Here is a 16106-nt window from a genome sequence, read left to right on the forward strand (position 1 = left end):
CATTTTTAAGTACATTAAAAAAAAGAACCCTCCTTTAAAAAATATTTTGGACTGGTAAGTCTTATGGAGAAATCCTATGTGAATACCAAGGAAAGATTTAAAAGATGTATTGATCTTCTCAGCAAGACAGAAAATGTCTTCCATTTTTTAAAAGGCAAATTACAAACACTGGTTTTATCAACATGAATATACGTTCAAGTCAAAGCTCATCTTAAAGAATTAAGGAAAAGGTAATACCCATAATTGGTATCTCCAATCAATATATATCCTGATGCTGAATTTGAAAATTCATATTTTTAGTGGAAGGCATAAGGCCCAGGATCAATGATTCAACTGCTTTAATGACAAGATGAAGGATTACTTTCTTATGCTGTCAATGCTAAATAAAACATATAAAATCAGTTCTTTCAATAACGAACAACCTCAGCCTTTAAAATAATGCAGTACTAAAGACTAAATCATCAGTGAAGAAGTTAAAATATTTTATTCGCAAAACCCAACAATACTGAGTCATTCCTGGGAGTCTCTAGCGCTCATTCCACCTGGGAAGGGCAAGCCATTTCATTTAGCCATTTAAAAAATATCACTTAATACCAAGATTCCTTCAGATAAAATCATTACTTGGCATATTTCTCTTAAATTCAAGTTATTTAATTTTTTATTCGGAGAGAATTTTGGACATTTTTAAAGTTGTTACAATGATAGAAATCCCCAAAAAAGCCAGAAATATTGATATTTGCTAACAACTTGCAACACAGACAAAAAACACAATTCTTTAGACATCTTAGAATCAAAACAGCCTTGGATAATGGCATTCTCTGCAAGGCAAATCATACATGCTATAGACAATGATCAGCGTAGGCTTAAGGATAAAATATCAAGCATAGAGAGGTTAAATAAAACATTCTAAATCCTCCCTGATTTTCCCTCATTTAAACACCCGAACAAAACATGTGGTACCTTTTAATTTTCTGAATGAGTAGTTTCCAATCAATGTTTCCTCGATTAGAGACAACAATCTGAAGGATCTACCGAAACAAAAGAAAAAAAATTCATGTATAGATTTATTAACTAAATATAAAACCTGTAACTCACCAGTAAGCAAAAGCATTCTTTATATCCAGATAAGAAATCTACGTCTTGAGATCTGTAGCACAAAAAAACGCAGTACTTGATTTTTTTAGGAAGCTCAGTAAGGAATTTAAAAACATTTCACTTTGAGATCACAAAAAGCAGATCCTTTGAAAAAAAGAAAAAGAATTAAAAAGAGAGCACAATAAAATGTAAAAAAAAACACCCCAAACCATTACCAGCGCCTATGCAGCGATACCACCCCAGTCTAGCCTTTGAGAACTGCAGCAGAATCCTTGTCCCGGAACATGATCTCCGCGGTCTGGCTCAGGCTCTCTAGCTCCAGACAGACGCAGTCTGCAAGCCACCAGCTCCTGTCTGTGTGTGTCGGGAAAGGGAAGCTGCAAATTAGAAAAAGTCCCCGCAGTGGCGAAAAGGAAAATAAGGCGAGTGGGAGAGGGAGAGAGAGCTCACTAGCCTCAGAATTTTCGAGAATGATGACAAGCCACCCGGTGCCGCCATCATTCACTGACAATAAGATGCAGTCCTGGCGTATGATTTAGCGGTTTGCACAGGGGCTTCTGGTATCAAATGCCTGACAGGCATCTTAATTGCATCCATCCAAGTGTGTCCCCAGGAGTCGAGTCTATAAGCCTATGAATGTCATCATCTGTTCTCCTTTGTGTTAATGCCAGACACACACACACACACAGTGCTTAAACAGAGAAATCAATTGCTGGTATAGAGAATTACAAATAAGTTGGGCTCCACAAACTGGATATAACTAAATGATAGTTTATGAGAATTTTTATCATCTGCATTTATGACATCAGAAAGATTCTTTGATGTTTTGTCATTGGCAGATAATTACGATAGTTTTAAAACTGAGTATCACATACTGCTTATTTATAGTCCAAATAAATAGGTTCATTACAGAAATGCACACAATCATGTATATTTTCTTATGGAAAATTTGATCCGCTTGTAACTGTGATAATTACGCCCTTGACAATGGTTTCCTTACAAAGGAGAATGCAGCAAAAACAAAGAGGATTAGGAAACCAGGGTTGATGTGTGATTTCTGGAGGCAATCTATTTTATTCCTTTCACATACAAAGGCAAAGAGAGGTAGCAACCAGCTTGAGTAGTGAGACTTTACAGTCCCCCAGGACCAAGACAGGGAATTGAATCTCTGGCATAATCAGTATCCCCTTTATGTTAGCAACTGAAATGAACAGTTGAATATCCCTGTTTTACAGTGCCCCTTATGTAGCGAGGTTAAGTATGAAATCATTCCCAGCATTTATTTCATGGACAAAAGGGATGGGGGGAAATGTTAATAAATAGATTTTTATAGCATTGCTAGCTCTCTGCATCAGTGAATGGAGCAAAATTCCATGTGCACCAAAAAGGCCGGCTGCAAAGAAGGTTGCTGGGAGGGAGCATCACCATGGTTACCGGAAACAGAAAGTAGGGAAAAAAATAAGGTGATGATAGAGGAGATAGAAGGAGAAGCTACTGTGGAGGAAATGCAGAGATAGAAAGATATGTTTCATTTTTTTTCTTTCTGGAAAGAACTGTCTCTATCAGTTTTTCATATTAGATTTTGAATGCGTTAGGATGAATATGCATTCTATATCAGCCACCGTTCTTCTCCATTTTTGGATCACTAGCTAATTTTGCTTTCATAAGTTTGGTTCTTTTGTATGAGATGGATCCTGGTATTTCTTGCCTCTGACACTATCCCGGATTCATGGACCACTCAGCCTAGTCCACACCCTTTGTTTCACAGGTGAGAAAGCTGAGGCCCAAGGAATCTGACCAAGGTCACAAAGCTGGCTGGAGATCCAGCAGAAACACCATCCTAGTCTCCTAGTTTTCTTCTCTCACCAAGTAACTTCCTTTCTGTGCTCTCTTCCATTCTGTCTGCAAGCAAAACAGATTCCAGAAACATCCTTTTGTCTGTGGATGATCCTTAAGTCTTCTTTTATTTGCTAAAGCAGCGATTCTCCTCTTTAAAACAATGCATTGCAATCATTCCAAAGACCAGCTTTGCTTAATAGCTATGCTGTACTGGTACTCCAGGTCTAGGGAATCTGGAGTAATTATGTCACTGCTTTTCTTTTACTTCCAGTCTGGCAATCAGATGAATAATGGATGACTGCCCTGTTGTGAACCTATCTTGTTGAGCCTGAACTTCATCATCATATACTAAGCACTCTCTCATCCCTGGCATCATTCTTTCTGCAAGCATGAAATTGGGCAATCGAATTGAATCAGCCTCCCAAGGTTCCTCCTAGTTATAGGCAATGTGAACCTTCCTGGGGTTACCAATAATGAAGCTGCAAAATCGAGAGCTCATGTGAAATGTTTTAAAAAGAAAGAAAAAATACTCAAAACAACCACTGGGGGGCGCAATATTTGTTAAAATCTTTCTGAGATATTCGGTAAAAAAATGTTGAGTAGGATTTTGACCTTGCTTTTATTTCCTTTCTAAAACATTCCTTCAATGTTCAGTTCTTATGAGTCATTGCTGTTAGGTTAACTCATTGATTCGTTATTGTTCAGTCACTAAATCGTGTTCAACTCTTTGATAAGTAGAGTCACGTTGCTTTTTTTGACGTTTAAAGTATAGCTGCTGCTACCACTACTACCCTCTGCCCTCAGCATGTCAGCTATACAAGAAATTAATCACAGTATAAAAATATGGTTACCTTAGGTAATAATTCCAAGAGATTTCAGGTTTCAGTGAATCCTCCATAGTGGTTAGGATTTTTTTCTTTTAAAAAATGTCCCTTTAAATATAATCTTTCTATGACATGCCAATTTTTCCCTCAGTGATTTTTGACATTAAGGTTATTTTTTCAAAGCGAATATTTTGTTTTAATAGGCTGTCCTCTATTGTTCACTTCGATGCACCAGACTGTCATTTCTTGAAACATGAATCATATTTTGTCAAGCTCTCATAAAGCACACATAATGGTCTTGGTCAGTTTAAAAATCAGCTCAGCTTCCAAAAATATTTAATACTCCTTGGGAATCATTTAATATTTGTAGATACTTGGTTCAGTCAATGAGAATGAGTAGAGATATTCTTTTCCTTTTCACTTTTACCATGTTAATGGAAGTATTACTTTAATTTGTCTTTTGTAGAATAAGCACTATATGTAACACAGAATTATTTTTTTTTAAGGTTTCACAATCACACTTCATAACTACTAAAGTTAGTTCTGAACTAACTAGTTCTGAAACCACATCATGTTGCTACACACCAGTTATACGCTCATATATGTGTGCATGCTAAATCGCTTTAGTCCTGTCTGACTCTGTGCAATCCCATGGACTGCAGCCTGCTAGGCTCCTTTGTCCATAAGATTCTTCAGGCAAGAATACTGGAGTGGGTTGCCATGCCCTACCCCAGGGGATGTTCCCAACCCAGGGACTGAACCTGTGTCTGTTACCTCTAACCTGCATTGGCAGGCAGCTTCTTTATCACTAGAGCCAACTGGAAAGCCCTTACATGCTCAGACCGAGTTCTTACTGGCCAAAGTTCTGAAATGCTGTGCTATTATATATGCCAGGATTCTGTATCACGTAAGATTCTCATTGGCCAAGGTCATAGAATTAGACGAGATTTCTTCAACCCAAAATTCTAGATTCGCATAAAATTCTAACAAGCCAAAATTCAGAATCACAAAATCCAATAAACCAACCTTCCCAAACCACATGAGATTCTTTTGATCAAGCATTCAGAATTACATGAGAATCCTATCAGAGAACAACGTTTCAGACTCATGCAGGATTCCTGTAGGCCAAGGTGCATGGAGATCAAGATTCCAGAATTACCCTAAATTTCTTATGGACGAGGCTTCCAGAAGCAGCCAATATTCTTGTAAGCAAGTTTCTGAAAAACCCAGTGTTAACGCAGTAATATTCTGATAGCCGGGTTCCTGGAATCAAGCGTATTTCTTTCATGCTAAGTTGTAAAACATAATTCTTGCCGTTAAGTATGTTCTACTCTGATAACGCTAAGACACCAGGTAATTGAGAGACTTGCATGATGTTTTATATTTATGCTTATGAGGCTCAACTGTCATGTAGCACCATTTGCCGGTTCATTTAACCAATTTTAATGGCACACATTCATAGGATTTAGGTATGGGGAAAAAAGAGAACATTTCCTACTCAAGAACTTCAATTATATTGAGGGGAACACAGAAGTAAACGGAAATCTAAGTACACAATTCTTTTTCTCACTTTGATGAGACATGCTATCTTTGCCCCTGGGTTATCTGCTTTATCTCAGTCCTCATCTTTATGAATCCCCCAATCCCAAGTTCGGTTTAGCTTACCCCTGTGGTTCTTCTGGAAGACTCTTGGTTTTGTTCCTTACAGATATGGGTCTGTGTATTCCTCTATCACCCTTTAAGCCCATTGGGAATGGATAATGGAGGTATTTCCTTCTTACTTCTTTGAAGTTCTTGGTCACATATCATTTTCCAAACTAGGACTTTTCTAACTACCATAATGAAAACTGCAGTCCTGTCCCTTTCACAGCCCTTCATCCTCTGCTCCACTTTTCCCTTTTTCCATAGCACTTACCACTTTCTATTATACCATAAAGTTGTATTTTTTATGTTTACTATGTATTACCTGGGACTTCCCTGGTGGCTCAAACAGTAAAGAATCCATCTGTAATATAAGAGACACAGGTTCAATCCCTGGGTTGGGAAGATCTCCTGGAGAAGGGAATGGCTACCCACTCCTGTATTCTAGCCTGGAGAATTCCATGGACAGAAGAGCCTGGGGTGCTACAATCCATGGGGCTGAAGAGTCGGACAGGACTGACTGACTAACTTATTTCACTTTCATTTTTACCTGCCTCACTCTCTAGGTGATGAGGGAAGTCATCTAAACATGTTTGGGCCACTGATCTCTAAAGCAACACTAAGACAGTGCCTGGAATATCTAGCACTCAAAAAATATCTTTTAAACAGTAAGTGTGAGAATCACAATATTATTTGTTAAGTTGGAGTATTTAAGGACAAGAGAAGTTTTTGGATTCTATACTGACTTCCTTGTTCTATATATTCAGTCTTCCTTATGAATATAGTCTTCTATTTGTACTAAAAATCATTTTTTTCCCATGGAATCAATTTTTTTTTGGTAATTTCCATGAAAGGATACACATTTATTTAAAAAAGGGATTTGTCTCCTATTTTCTTTAGATTCTGCAAAGTTCCTAGCATGGGACTATCAGCTCTTAAATATCAGCTGAGAAAGAACTTGTTTGATAAACCATACTTCCATTGGTCTTAAATATGCTAAATTTTAATCATTAGATTATTTAAATTAGAAAAATTAATAAATTAGTACTGTCTTGTGGCCAAAATGCTTTGAAATGGCTTTCTGAAAATTGGCTATAATTAGTATAATGTGCACTTTAAAAATTAGTAAGAGAAATAATAATTATACTAGTACTCTTAAATTTGTTATTCTAAATATATTTCGTTCTCTTGGGTATACAACTAGAAACGGAATTAGTGGGTCATAAAGTAGACATACATTCAACTTTACTAGATATTGCCAAACTGTCTTCACAAGTGTTCAAATCAATTTACACGCCCACCAGCAGTGTATCAGAGTTTCGGCTGTTCTATCATTATAGCTTTCAACATCTGGAGAGCTTGCCATTGCCAACATAGTTTTTCAAGGGTAATGAGACTATGACTTAATGAACTGAACTAGCAATTATTTTTCATGGTAATAGTGGAATATTATGGTGCCACTGGTTTAGAAATTCTTTGTTTACGACAAATTTTAGGACCTATTAGTGAACATTATGGAAAAGGGTTTTGGGGTGAGCATGTATTTTAAACATGTGACATGCAACCATGGCTGCATGTGATGATTATGTTTGTTAGATAACTGAGTTATAAGGGGATATATGACTTAGAAGGGAGAAGATATTTCATACAGGGTTTTAATAAATTAACAGGCAACTGTGAAGTGAAAAACAATGAAGTGAAAAGCTGTGTAGCAAAATCTCTATCTTAGAAGTATATCAACAAGTCAAAGTATGACATGTCTGTGGCAACACACACCAAACTGCACCATTATGACAAAAGAATGCACAGTTAAGATGCTTCCAAAACTTCCTTTCACACAAATCCCTTGCTCGTTGATTCTCACCATAATTACTAGTTTACTTCTTTTTCTCCAATCCCGATCTTACGCGTCTTTTCCGGTCCATTTAAAATTCTGTCCTCTTTTACAGGGACTTCCGAGGTGGCTCAGTGGAGAAGAATCTGCTTGCCAACGCAAGAGACGCAAGAGATGGGGCTTCATTCCCTGGGTCGGGAAGATCCCTTGGGGAAGGAAATGGCAGCCTGCTCGAGTATTCCTACCTGGAGAAGTCCACAGACAGAGGAGCCTGGCAGGCTATAGTCCATGGGGTCACAAAGAGTTGGATGTTACTGAGCACCTCTCTTACAATGGTTCCAGAACTCTTCCTGCACACAATGCCACAAAGCTCTTCCTCGGTGCTTGTGATTGGTCTGTTCCTATTTTCTGTTTTTTCCTGATTCAGTCTTGGAATGTTGTACTCTTTTGAGAACTTGTCTTTTTCTTCCAGGTTGTCCATTTTATTGGTGTATAGTTGCTTATAGTAGTCTCTTATGATCTTTGTATTTCTGTGGTGTCAGAATTTTTCCTTTTTCATTTCTAATTTTGTTGATTTGAGTCTTCTTTTTTCTTTTAATGTGTCTGGCTAATGGTTTATCTATTTTGTTTATATTCACAAAGAACCAGCTTTTAGCTTTATTATTCTTTGCTACAGTGTTCTCCATTTCTTTTTCATTTATTTCTGCTCCAGTCTTTATGATTTCTTTCCTTCTACTAACTTTGGGGTTTCTTCAAAGCTGTTTCTCTGAATTGCCATGATACCAAAACAAAAAATAATCACCATGATACCAACAAGCAAGGAAAGCAGTCCATCCTAAAGGAAATCAGTCCTAAATATTCATTGGAAGTACTGAGGCTGAAGCTGAAACTCCAATACTTTGGCCACCTGATGTGAAGAGCTGACTCATTTGAAAAAACCCTGATGCTGGGAAAGATTGAGGGCAGGAAGAGAAGGGGATGACAGAGGATGAGATGGTTGGATGGCATCACTAACTCAATGGACATGAGTTTGGGTGGACTCCGGGAGTTGGTGATGGACAGGGAAGCCTGGCTTGCTGTGATTCATGGGGTCGCAAAGAGTTGGACACGGCTGAGCGACTGAACTGAACTGATACCATAATGCCTGATGTTATATACGGCCTCTGGCTGGTCTTCAGTTGTTTATATGCAATTATTCTGATACAGACCAGTTTAAAAAGCATATGATATGCTTCTCATATAAAGTATTAAATTCCAATAATAATGTGCCAATCCCTTTGAACACATTATTTTATTCAATAATTCAGAGTTATGAATCTCCCTTTCACAGCTGAGGAAACAGGCCCAGTTAGGTTTACTTACATTCTAAGAACATACAGCTGGTAAGTGGTGGAGCAGAAATTCAGTCCCTAAACTTCTTAATTAATTAGTTTGCAATTCAGCTTAACACTTCCAAGGTATCAGAAATGGAGAGAAAAATTAAACATAGAATTAAGAATTTTCCATTTTTCTAGGATAAATATTAAGACTTAAAACAGACTATGTATTGTTCTAGGTATGCATGAAAGAGATAGCATTAGAAACAAGAATTTTTATTTTCAGAATTATTTCAAATTCCATCAGTTCATAGTTAAATGATGTATATGTGTGAACACAAACATTCGTACAGTTGAAGAAGAAAGACATCATAATTTTATTCACTATCTATTTGGTCTATTATTAGAGTATAGAGTGTCATATTTGTGAGATATATGCTCTTGTGTTTTTAAAATACTTCACTGTTTGACAATTTGAGTTTATTGTGTATGTTTTTAAATATATTGTTCCAATTAACCTATTTTAGAAGTACAGATTGTAATAATAAAATATCTGTCTTGGCCAATCATTACCCTCATTTTATTAGACAAAGTTAGAAATAATCAAATACCATGGTGAATCTTAAAGGTTACATCAAAGAACATTATATCAATTCCATATTATACAATGCATGTCCTGTTTAAATTAAATTTATTTCAGTCAGATTCTTCCTGTGGGCATGTTTCTTCCAAATAATTCCACTCCCTCCATCAAGTCTATCCTCAAATACTAACTTCTCAAGGAGGCTTAACCTAACCACGCTATTTAATACTGCAACCTGAAATTCCCATTCTTTATCTTCTTTATCCTATCTTGCATAGTACTTGTTTTCTAATACACTATATAGTTTACTTATTTTTATTCTTTATTGCTCTCTCTTCTCATTCACTTGTAAGCTCCATGAAGGCAAACTCTTTGCATGTTTTGTTCACTATGTTCCCAGGTACCTAGAACTAGGCCTACTATGTAACTGGTACACAGTAAATATTCATTGAACTCATACCTATACCTATATGAACAAATAATTAAAATTATAACACTAAAACTCACATAAAAACCAGGAATTACCTCCTAAAAATTCTGAATTCTGAGCTTATCAGCTGAGAACATTCAGTTTCAGAAATCACTAAATTCAAAAAAACAAAAAACAAACAAAAAAAGAAATCACTAAATTCATAATGTAAGTATTTTATTTGGTTTATGTCTTGGTTAACAAATATAAAGTTGTAGGCTTTTCATCTCTGGCACATTTATAGCCATTTTGAGTACATCTTTCCTTTAACTTTGAAGTGAAGTGAAGTGAAGTGAAGTCGCTCAGTCGTGTCCGACTCTTTGCGACCACATGAACTGTAGCCTCTCAGGCTCCTCCATCCATGGGATTTTCCAGGCAAGAGTGCTGGAGTGGATTGCCATTTCCTTCTCCAGGGGATCTTCCTGACCCAGGAATCGAACCCAGGTCTCCCGCACTGCAGGCAGATGCTTTACCGCTGAGCCACCAGGGAAGCCCCTCCTTTAACTTTAGATTTTTAAAATTAGCTATCTGTTTATCTATTTATTATGTATTTTAACAAAAATTATTCTAGTCATTTTTCTTGCTTACCTGTGAATCCTTAGTTAGAAATTACAGTACATATTTCTCTTCATCTTTCCAATCACCTGAAAGTGGATACAAACTGCTTTCTTTCACTACTGGAGATACTACCAGCCTGCGGGGATTCCAGTCCTTTTTTTGCTTGCCTGTGAATCCTTAGTTAGAAATTACATTACATATTTCTCTTCATCTTTCCAATCACCTGAAAGTTGATAAAAACTGCTTTCTTTCACTACTGGAGATACTACCAGCCTGTGGGGAAACATATTTACAAGACAAATGGGCAAGCCATGAAAGAAAATAATGAGAATTAGTTTTGAGAAGTTCTCACTTCATAAAATTTTCACTTGACATTCAGTCAAGCAGAATCATCTTCAGGACTTATGAATTTCTTGGCTGATCTTCCTGGAAGCATGAAATGAACCTGCATTTTATCTAATGTCTCCACAAGTAGGAACATTAGAGTTTAATGGAAGACTGATAAGGACACAAAATCAAATGTTGCATTGCATGATATTAGATAAAAAATCCTTATTTCTTTTTAAAAACTGCTAAAAGAAATTATTTTGTTTATTGTTCTCCAAGCTTAGAAGACCGTTACCTCAATATTCTAAATCCTGTCACTCCTTCAATAATCAGCAACTTCGGAGAACTGGAGAGTTAGCAATAACTGAGAGGTAATCTAGTACTAATTCATTTGAATTCAGTTCAGTTCAGTTGAGTCGCTCAGTTGTGGCTGACTCTTTGCAACCACCTGAACTGCAGCATGCCAGGCTTCCTTGTCCATCACCAACTCCCGGAGCTAACTCAATCTCATATCCATAAAGTCAGTGATGCCATCCAACCATCTCATCCTCTGTCGTCCCCTTCTCCTCTCACCTTCAATCTTTCCCAGCATCAGAGTCTTTTCAAATGAGTCAGTTCTTTGCATCTGGATTGGATGCAAAGGCCTGTAGTTTCAGCTTCAGCATCAGTCCTTCCAGTGAATATTCAGGATTGATTTCCTTAAGGATGGACTAGTTGTATCTCGTTCTAGTCCAAGGGACTCTCAAGAGTCTTCTCCAACACCACAGTTCAAAAACATCAATTCTTTGGTGCCCAGCTTTCTTTATAGTCCAACTCTCACATCCATACAGGACTACTGGAAAAACCATAGCTTTGACTAGACAGACTTTTGTTGGAAAAGTAATGTCTCTGCTTTTTATGCTTTCTAGGTTGGTCATAGCTTTTCTTCCAAGGAGCAAGCATCTTTTAATTTCATGGGTAGGCACTCTTTAACCTTAACATTACTAGATTATTCTGAACACTTTGAATTCAGCAAGCTTCTATAGCATTTTCCTGCAATGTTGAGCATTTACAGTTCAAATTATAAAATGTCTACTGTGATGGTAAATAAATGCAATGTCATATGTGAATGATTTCTCCAAATGTATAATTATAGAAATTTATTTTGTTAATAGCCAAAATTCACATTCTGAAAATTTATGAAATTCATACTTATTTTCTCTGCTATCCAGGGGAGAGTACTCTTGGGTGATTGCCACCAAGATATACATGTGAAATGTTAGTACCTCTCATTCCTTTTCCTCTAGTCCTTTTGCCAGGGGTACATTACAAGTGGGAAGAGAGTATTAACTGGGGATATTGGGCTTCAGAGGTGGTGCTAGTGAAAAAGAACCCACCTACCAATTTAGGAGACATAAGAGACAATTTAGGAGACATAAGAGACACAGGTTTAATTCTAGGGTCAGGAAGATCCCCTGGAGGGCATGGCAACCCACTCCAGTATTCTTGCCTGGAGAATCCCATGGACAGAGGAGCCTGGCAGGCTACAGTCAACTGGGTCACAAGGAGTTGGAGATGACTGAAGAGACTTAGCATGCACACATAAGGGTTATTCAGCTTCTAGCAGCTTAAATAAAACACCTTGTCAGAACTACACACACTTTGAATATCTAGAATACATTCAATGTTATATCTAAATGTGTTTTAAGGTCCTAACTCCTCCTATTGATTGGAACCAAAGAACATAATGCTACTGCTGCTAAGTCACTTCAGTCATGTCCAACTCTGTGCTACCCCATAGACGGCAGCCCACCAGGCTCCCCCGTCCCTAGGATTCTCCAGGCAAGAACACTGGAGTGAGTTGCCATTTCCTTCTCCAATGCATGAAAGTGAAAAGTGAAAGGGAAGTCGCTCAGTCGTGTCCGAATCCTTGCGACCCCGTGGACTGCAGCCCACCAGGCTCCTCCGTCCATGGGATTCTCCAGGCAAGAGTACTGGAGTGGGTTGCCATTGCCTTCTCCAATGCACAAAAGTGAAAAGTGAAAGTGAAGTCGCTCAGTTGTATCTGACTCTTAGTGACCCCATGGACTGAAGCCTGCCAGGCTCCTCCATCCATGGGATTTTCCAGGCAAAAGAGTACTGGTGTGGTGTGTCATTACCTTCTCTGAAGAACATAATGATGGATATCAAATCCCTTGTGTGACAATAAAGGGGAACTGGAATGGACAGCGGGGGCACTTCTATGTTTCTTTCTTATTACCAGATTTCTAAGCTATAAAAGATACTAGTTAAAAGATGTATTAGCTTTTAAATTAAAAGGAAATATTCTACATGATCAATACCTAAAATGAATATTCTTTCTTGACAGTACCATCAAGTTCGCTAAAAAGAGTTCATGTGGAAAGGATTTTAGATGGCAGTGTTAGAAATTATATTAATATTATATTTATACTACCTTTTCCCATAATTTTGTGGCTTTCTTCCTCTTTTGTTTCTAATAGTGAATATATGAATAAATGAATAAATTTAATTATATTTAATATTCTGGGAGAATTAAATCAAGATTTTTTCTAGACATTGTTCATCTACTGTGACTTATTTTTCAAATGGAGTGTGACAATATGCTCTTTACAAAGGTAGCCATAGTGAATATCTGGGCCAACAAATGTGTCTGAGATAAATTTTCACATCCCTAAGGCCACTAATTGTTTTCTTAAACCGCCACATTCTTACACTGTTTTTTCTTTCCTTCCCCAGTCTTTATGTTTTGCCTACCCCTTTAAAAAGACTTCCTCAGCGATCAATGTAAAGAAATAGAGGAAAACAATAGAATGGGAAAGACTAGAGATCTCTTCAAGAAAATTAGAGATACCAAGGGAACATTTCATGCAAAGATGGGCTCGATAAAGGACAGAAATGGTATGGACCTAACAGAAGCAGAAGATATTAAGAAGAGGTGGCAAGAATACACAGAAGAACTGTACAAAAAAGATCTTCACGACCCAGATAATCACAATGGTGTGATCACTCACCTAGAGCCAGACATCCTGGAATGTGAAGTCAAGGGGGCCTTAGAAAGCATCACTATGAACAAAGCTAGTGGAGGTGATGGAATTGTAGTTGAGCTATTTCAAATCCTGAAAGATGATCCTATGAAAGTGCTGCACTCAATATGCCAGCAAATTTGGAAAACTCAGCAGTGGCCACAGGACTGGAAAAGGTCAGTGTTCAATCCAATCCCAAAGAAAGGCAATACCAAAGAATGCTCAAACTACAGCACAATTGCACTCATCTCACACGCTAGTAAAGTAATGCTCAAAATTTTCCAAGCCAGGCTTCAGCAATACGTGAACCATGAACTTCCAGATGTTCAAGCTCGTTTTCAAAAAGGCAGAGGAACCAGAGATCAAATTGCCAACATCCACTGGATCATGGAAAAAGCAAGAGAGTTCCAGAAAAACATCTATTTCTGTTTTATTGACTATGCCAAAGCCTTTGACTGTGTGGATCACAATAAAATGTGGAAAATTCTGAAAGAGATGGGAATACCAGACCACCTGACCTGCCTCTTGAGAAACCTATATGCAGGTCAGGAAGCAACAGTTAGAACTGAACATGGAACAACAGACTGGTTCCAAATAGGAAAAGGAGTATGTCAAGGCTATATATTGTCACCCTGCTTATTTAACTTCTATGCAGAGTACATCATGAAAAACGCTGGACTGGAAGAAACACAAGCTGGAATCAAGATTGCTGGGAGAAATATCAAAACCTCAGATATGCAGATGACACCACCCTTATGGCAGAAAGTGAAGAGGAACTAAAAAGCCTCTTAATGAAAGTGAAAGAGGAGAGTGAAAAAGTTGGCTTAAAGCTCAACATTCAGAAAACGAAGATCATGGCATCTGGTCCCATCACGTCATGGGAAATAGATGGGGAAACAGCGGAAACAGTTTCAGACTTTATTTTTTGGACTCCAAAATCACTGCAGATGGTGACTGCAGCCATGACCAACCTAGACAGCATAATGAAAAGCAGAGACATTACTTTGCCAACAAATGTCCATCTAGTCAAGGCTATGGTTTTTCCTGTGGTCATGTATGGATGTGAGAGTTGGACTGTGAAGAGGGCTGAGCGCTGAAGAATTGATGCTTTTGAACTGTGGTGTTGGAGAAGACTCTTGAGGGTCCCTTGGACTGCAAGGAGATCCAACCAGTCCATCCTAAAGGAGATCAGTCCTGCGTGTTCAATGGAAGGACTGATGCTGAAGCTGAAACTCCAATACTTTGGCCACCTCATGTGAAGAGTTGACTCATTGGAAAAGACTCTGATGCTGGGAGGGATTGGGGGCAGGAGGAGAAGGGGACGAAGAGGATGAGATGGCTGGATGGCATCACCGACTCGATGGAGGTGAGTTTGAGTGAACTCCGGGAGTTGGTGATGGACAGGGAGGCCCGGCGTGCTGTGATTCATGGGTTGCAAAGAGTCAGACATGACTGAGCGAATGAACTGAACTGAACTGTACTGAACTCCTTTCCAACTCTTCCTTCTCCTTGTACCCCAAAGGCAGAGAGAGCGCTGGCAAGAAAAGCGGAATACACTTAAGGAATTATGTAAACAAACTTTCCTCTACCAAAGTCCTGCGTTTTCAAGTTAGTTGAAGGCAGATTCCATGGGTTTTACACCATTTTCTCTCTGTAATATCTAACAGACTCTTTTTTGCATTGGTGCACAATAATAATGTTATTTCATTTTGTAGATGTTGATAGGAAAAATTGGAATTGAAGATCGGGAGAATAACATGAAGTTATTGTGGTCGCTGTAGTACTAAGCATGAGATTTGTTTATTTTGAACCCAGCAGAACTAAAGAAATAAAGAAAAGGGAATAGAATACCCAACTTACAGATACCTTCTGCTGAAATGCCTGTAGGCACATAGATGCCACATTAGGAAAAATCAGAAGGTGCCTCAATGACAAGTTTCTCTAGATAGCAAAGACTGATTATAATTTTCTCTAGTTTCATATTTTAATTTGGAGCTGCTCAATAAAATGTACGATTGATTGGCTGATGAGAGAAGGGAAAGTGAAAGCTATGTTATATGCACACAGAATGCACAAAGGGAAACTTTGAAAAATTGGCAGTTAGGACTTTCCATTAGAAGGCAAGTGCAATGAAAGAGAAACTTATTTTACAAGGAAAAACCAGAAAAAAAAAAAAAGAGCAGGGAAAAATGAACTTGATAAAATAGCACAGAAATGCTAAGATGGACTCAGTGCTGTACACATAACCTATAGAAAAGAAGTAAATGAAAAATAGTGGTGTGTCTTAGGAGGGTTAAGATACTCAAATCAAAAGGGGAAAAGGAAGAACATGGGAGAAAGGTAAAGAAGGATTAGAGGACCAAGAGCTTTAGAAGTAAACAGGGTTTCATTTATAAACCAGTGAGCCAGTCTGACAGGTGAGGCAGGCTGAGGCACTTGAAAGATCTCATTCAATGGCTGGCATTACCAAATACCCAGCTGGGTCTGAACAAGAGTAGTTTTAAACAGGGACATTGTTCTAAGGAAATCTTAAGTTTCAAGTGCCCTCCAATGCAGCCTTATAAATCTTGAACAGCATCAATATTCACCAACCACAG

General features: G+C 38.0%; 1 protein-coding gene across 22 annotated transcripts in view; it reads right to left on the reverse strand.

Annotated features, from left to right (window-relative positions):
• The window catches only part of MAP2 (microtubule associated protein 2), a 298493-nt gene that overhangs the window by 147422 nt on the left and 134965 nt on the right, over positions 1 to 16106 (reverse strand). For 18 of the 22 annotated variants that reach the window (XM_018060031.1, XM_018060047.1, XM_018060069.1 and 15 more), the window contains one exon: positions 961 to 1028. The gene's annotated coding sequence lies outside the window, so the exon portion shown is untranslated. Of the gene's footprint in view, positions 1 to 960; positions 1029 to 1095; positions 1261 to 1310; positions 1669 to 16106 lie in introns of those variants that run through there. The other 4 variants (XM_013971431.2, XM_013971417.2, XM_005676452.3 and 1 more) reach the window with 3 other exon arrangements.

Source organism: Capra hircus, chromosome 2 (assembly GCF_001704415.2).
Source record: "Capra hircus breed San Clemente chromosome 2, ASM170441v1, whole genome shotgun sequence".
Classification (NCBI taxonomy): domain Eukaryota; kingdom Metazoa; phylum Chordata; class Mammalia; order Artiodactyla; family Bovidae; genus Capra; species Capra hircus.